Here is a 6380-nt window from a genome sequence, read left to right as displayed (position 1 = left end):
CTCCAGGTGGGGTCTCACCAGGGCAGAGTAGAGGGGGAGGAGAACCTCCCTTGACCTGCTGGCCACACTCCTCTTAATGCACCCCAGGATACCATTGGCCTTCTTGGCACCAAGGGCACCCTGCTGGCTCATGGTCAGCTTGTCGTCCACCAGGTCTCCCAGGTCCCTCTGGGCAGAGCTGCTTCCCAGCAGGTCAGCCCCAGCCTGGACTGGTGCCTGGGGTTCAATCTCCCCAGGGGCAGCACTCGACACTTGCCCTTGTTGAACATCGAACCATTCTCTTTAGTCTTCACCATTATCCTCCAAACGCTGCACCCCAAACTAGAGCCACTGCTCCGGATCCGCACTGGCTGTGTTGTATGGGTGCTCCCTGCCCCCCCGGAATGAATTCTTGCTGATATTTCAGTCGCTGCCTTGCAGGGAGCAGGAAAGGTTTCTCAACGACAGCCTCCCCACACGGCTCAGGCTGGCACTGCTAACAGGACCTTTTGGACACTCACCATTTTTAATTTCTGAGAAACAGAGACCAGACTGTGGCCAAACATTTTGCCCCCACCTCAGCTTTCCCCAGACCGAACAAAAGCTCTTTCCTCTGTGTGTCCTCCCCAGAGGAACCATGCAAAAACCCTCCTAACGCCGCTTCCCCAGAGGCTTTTTCCAGCCGAAGTCCTTGTGCCCTTGAACATTTATTCCACAATAAAACTTTGTCTGCTCTTCCAACTTTCCACGCTGCATCCAAGCAGGCTGCATCACCAGCAGAAAGGCGGGGTCGGTAGCGAAACCCATGGCGGTTGCCTGACACATCCTATTACGAGGCCAAAGCGTCTGGGCTGGTTTCCCACGCTGGTGCTCCCAAGTTTCAGCCAAAATAATTCATCCACTTCTGAGAATTAGAACAACATGTATTGATTCCTTCTGCAAAAACTGCATCTACCTTTCCTTTGCTGAAGTCCAGGGCTGCACAGCTGGGGGGAGGGAATTCAAGCAGGGCCCTTCTGGGCTCCCAGGAAAATCTTCCCAATATCAGCCAAGATACTGGAGGAAAAAAATAACTGCTCGTATGTGTGATGGGGTGACCCTGGCTGGACACCAGGTGCCCACCAAAGCCTCTCATCACCCCCTCTTCAACCAGACAGGGGAGAGAAAAATATACCAAAAGGCTGGTGGGTCAAGATAAGGACAGGGAGAAATCATCCGCCAGTTACCGTCATGGGCACAACAGACTCCACTTGATGAAATTAATTTAGTTTATTGCCAATCAAATCAGAGTAGGAGAGGACAAAAACTGCTGAATCTTAAGACACCTTCCCCCCACCCCTCCCTTCTTCCTCAGCTCAATTCATTCCCAGTTTTCTCCACCTCCTCCCCCCCCGGCAGTGTGGGGGGACGGGGAATGAGGGTTGGGGTCAGTTCATCACACGCTGACCCTGCCGCTCCTTCCTCCCCAGGGCAGGACTCCTCACACTCCTCCCTGCTCCAGCCTGGGGTCCCTCCACAGCAGACAGTCCCCCACGAACTGCTCCAGCGTGAGCCCATCCCTCCCACGGGGTGATGCCCCTCAGGAGCAGACGGCTCCAGCGTGGGTCCATCCCAGGGGGGCGCAGTCCCTCAGGAGCAGACGGCTCCAGCGTGGGTCCATCCCAGGGGGGCGCAGTCCCTCAGGAGCAGATGGCTCCAGCGTGGGTCCATCCCTCCCACGGGGTGCAGTCCTGGGGTCACCAGCTCTGCCACCAAACCTGCCCCAGCCTGGGCTCCTCTCCCCACGGGGCCACAGCTCCTGCCAGGAGCCTGCTCCAGCGTGGGCTCCCACAGCCTCCTTTGGGCACCCCCTGCTCCGGCATGGGGTCCTCCCCGGGCTGCAGGTGGGGATCTGCTCCCCCATGGGCTCCCTGGCTGCAGGGGCACAGCCTGCCCCACCATGGGCTGCCCCAGGGGCTGCAGGGGAATCTCTGCTCCAGCGCCTGGAGCTCCTCCTGCCCTCCTGCTGCACTGGCCTGGGGGCTGCAGGGCTGCTCCTCTCACATCCTCTCATTTCTCTTCTCTCTCTGGCTACTGTGCCCGTAGTGGGTTTTTTTTCCTTCTTAAATATGTGATCCCAGAGACGCTACCACTGTCACTGATGGGCTTGGCCTTGGCCAGCAGTGGACACAGGGAAAGCTTCCAGCAGCTTCCCACAGATGCCACCCCTGTAGCCCCCTGCTACCAAAACCTTGCCCTGCAAACCCAGTACAATACAAAAGCAGGAGAGACTTTGGGGGTCTGCAACTAAAATGGGACACTTTAGTGTGTTCAAGTCCACAGCTCTGATGGTGGCACCTGCCCTTCTGGACTTATTATTATTGAAGAATTAATGATTATTAATTGCACTTCCTGTTGATGTTAGAACTGAAAGCAAGTAGCTGCTCTGTGGCTCTTGCCAAACTGACGGCCAGTTAGCAGGACAGAAACCTCTCCGATTTGGATGTAAAATAAACTGGGGAAGACAGATCAAGTGACACGATGCAGGAGGCAAGCAGAAAAGAAAATGAACAGGAAACTGGAGAAAAACCAGAGGACTGTGAGATTGGGAGAAACAGAACCATCAGAGCGGAGGGGGAGCCTGAACCAGGGCTGAACGTACGTGAGGTGTGTAAGAGAACGGGAACGCTGCCCTAAAGCATGTGTGCAAAGGGGCCGCGGGAACTGAAGGACGTTGCTCTGCTATTAGGTAGGAATCCACAAAGAAAATCATGGGAAGCGTAAGACAAAAGCATTCCTTGCTATTAACGTGGGGAAAACTAGCATCGTTAACTGTAAGAGATCCTGTGACCCTGAATTTTTGGGCAGGGACATACGGTGGGTTCTTACGAAACACAGTTTACCTGTTTACAAGAGCGGCGAGCACCGTGCCCAACAGAGTTCTCAGCAATTTTAGGCCTAGACACTAGGAAGCCTCCAAACCTGCAGCCTCAGGTACTCTTTTGTCTTGATTTAGCTGATCTGGGACAACATCCCAGACGAAGAAGACATTCCCAGCAAGTCTAAAACATGACTGCTGGAAACAAGGTGTCCCTATTATTATTACTTTTGTACACATTACAAAATACCCCTCCTTCAGTTTGACTGTGAGACGGCAGAAACGTCAGAACAATTTTGTGGATGATAAACGGCCGAGTCTTTCATGCAGGGTAAGCGGAAGCTGTGTACCCCCACGAACAGAAACTCCTCTGGGAAGAGCTGGGCTCTCGAGGCAGGCAGTGCTTCCGTGGGACGGAATATCCCACATTGCATGTTGCAAAGAAAGCACTGGGAAAGCAAAGGCTGGCACTGAAAGATAAGCACATGCTAAGAGCCATCCCTGCAGCACGCGAGTCTCCGGTCCCCACAAGGCTCACCATGACTCTGCGCCATTTTGACCGAGTATTGCAAAAAAAATAACAACCATATACTGTAAAAGAGCATTACTGAACATTTTCAGCAAATACCAGTTAACTTTTCAATAAAATGATGCTTCAATCACTCTACTGGATTGCAAAGGATGCGGAAAGACTACTGTAAATTCACCATTTTCTGGCAAAGATCAAGCGTCACACAAGCAGGCTGACCCCTACGCAACCTTCAACTTACTGTTCTTTCCAGGTCTTGCACATCGAGTTTTAATAGTTTGGAAGTGCATTTAGCTTTAACGTTGTCAGAGTTAGTCACGTTGTCAGGCTCAAATGTGTTTTGGACAAGGACAGACACAACCAAAAGAAACCAAAGCATTTTGGAAGGACTCAATAATTATTACAAAAGAAAAGAAAGGGCCTCGAAGGACAATGAGTCTACCGCAAGAAGAGGGGAACAATGAACAATCTCTGATGCGCTGCTTGCCAAGACAATTTCCCTCAAGAAAACAAATCCATGAGGAGACAAGAGTGCAGATTTTAGAAATACAAAACATACTGTCCAAAATAACAGCGTCAGGGTGATTCTGAAATACAAGGTCAGGGACACTGGACAGCCACGCTCCCCAGCCATGGCAGCTTCTGACAGCCCTCTGTCAGGCGCTCACCCCTGCTTCTCCTCCGGTCCCTCCAGGTTTGGGAACTGCCTATGCAGCTCACGAAGAGCCAGCTTTTGAACTTTGGCCAGTCTGCAGCTATTCTTTATCTTTCAGATGAGAAATTAGTAAGCGATTTGCTACTCAGAACTACCTCCCAGTTTGCACTCAGCTCCTGAACAGAGCCTGAACCTCTTGCAGAAACCAGAGTAAAGCCACAGAAGACTCCTTGCCACCAACACTCAAGAGGGAAATGCCAATGATTCAGACAGATGTTTTCACTTACCCGAGTTTCCTTCACTTCCTCATTTCCATCAACTTCACCATCATCCTAGGATGAAAAGCAAACAATATAATTAGGCAGCCTTGGAGAGAACAAAATTTTGTCACAGGAAGAAAGTGTATTCCTTATGACTTGGTGTCAAAGCTAAGAACACTTCTGTCGAGAGAAATGCCTGCCTAGATGCTTTTGGCTGACTATCAGATCAGGTTTGGTAACCTGTGACCATTTAGAAGATCTTGGTACCAGGGACAGAATTACTCTCTTGAGATAGCTACTGTAATCTGAACACTCCTGAAGTATTTCCTTAATATGCTTAGGCAACAAATCTGACAGTTAGGAGGACTGCGTGTCTGAAATGTTGACATGGTATTGACTTTCAAAGAACATCCTCCACTTCAAAGAGGCTCCAGAGGAAAGACCAGTCATGCCATCCAGAGGGACCTGGACAAGCTGGAGAGGTGAGGTCACGTGAACCTCATGAGGTTCAACAAGGCCAAATGCAAGGTCCTGCATCGGGATCGGGGCCATCCCCAGTATCCACACAGGCTTGGGGATGAAGGGTTGGAGAGCAGCCCTGCCGAGACGGACTTGGGGATACTGATGGATGAAAGCTGGACAGGAGCTGGCAATGTGCGCTGGCAGCCCAGAAGGCCAATCGTACCTGGGGCTGCATCCCCAGCAGTGTGGCCAGTGGGGTGAGGGAGGGGATTCTGCCCCTCTGCTCCGCTTTGTTGAGACCCCCCTGGAGCCCTGAGTCCAGCTCTGGTGTCATCAGCACAGGACAGACATGGACCTGTGGAGCAGGGCCAGAGGAGGCCACGGAAATGATCCAAGGGCTGGAGCCCCTCTGCTGTGAGGAAAGGCTGGGAGAGTTGGGGTTGTTCAGCCTGGAGAAGAGAAGGCTGCGGGGAGACCTTACTGTGGCCTTTCAATGCTTAAAGGGGGCTTATAAGAAAGACAGGGACAGATTTTTGAGTAGGGTCTGTAGCGACAGGACAACAGGTAATGGCTTTAAACTAAAAGAGGGGAGATTCAGGCTAGAAATAAAGAATACTTTTTTTTACAGTAAGGGTGGTGAAACACTGGAACGGGTTGCCCAGGGAGGTGGTAGATGTCCCATCCCTGGGAACATTCCAGGTCAGGTTGGACGGGGCTGTGAGCAACCTGATGTTGTTAAAGGTGTCCCTGCTCCTGCAGGGGGGCTGGACTGGGTGACCTCTAGGGGTCCCTTCCAACCCAAACCCATTCTATGATTCTATCCCAGATAGCTTGCACTCACGCAGCCTCCCTGTAACTCACTGCCTCTTTGTAACAGCTCCAGGATTTCATGGAGCGATGGTAACCTACCATGGCATCACAGCTGACCCCGTACTGAACTCAAGGTATTTCCGAAGTTGTAGCTGCAGTTTCATACAGAGACAAGAGGGAAATGAACTAAAACTCTGAGAAGTGATTTGGCTTCTGCTCTGAAGCTTGTAATATTGCTAGAATGATCCAGTAGACAACTGGGCAAGCTGTAAAGCACTTAACTAAAAAAAACAATAAGAAAAAAAAATCACATCTGGCAAGTGAAAAAATACAAGAATCATTTGAAAATAAAAGGAGGGTGTTTGTAGCAAGTCTTTCAATAGAAATTCTGAGGTTTGCAGCAGGGCCCTGTTCAATTTGTCTGTAACTCCAAAAATTCAACATGGGTTTTTTTTCATTGTATTGTGCAGGAAGCCTCTACCTCTGAGGTGTACAGAATCATAGAATCATGGAATCATTTGGGGTTGGAAAAGCCCTTTAAGCTCCCCCAGCCCAACCGCTCCCCTACCCCTGCCATCCCACCCCCAAACCCTGGCCCTCAGCACCGCCTCTGCCCGGCTGTTAAATCCCCCCCAGGGCTGGGGACTCGACCCCTTCCCTGGGCAGCCCCTTCCAGTGGGGGCAGTTGTCCAGTTCTTGACAACCCTTTCACTGAAAAAATTTTCCCAATGTCTAAGGCTGTATGAAGAAGGCTGTATGTCCATGGCTGGACTAGAACTGTTGCAGACTTCTTAACCATGATTCCATAATACTTATTCTGCTGCTGAA

Source organism: Egretta garzetta, unplaced genomic scaffold (assembly GCF_000687185.1).
Source record: "Egretta garzetta isolate BGI_Z169 unplaced genomic scaffold, ASM68718v1 scaffold202, whole genome shotgun sequence".
Lineage (NCBI taxonomy): Eukaryota > Metazoa > Chordata > Aves > Pelecaniformes > Ardeidae > Egretta > Egretta garzetta.
This window is presented reverse-complemented; position numbering follows the sequence as displayed.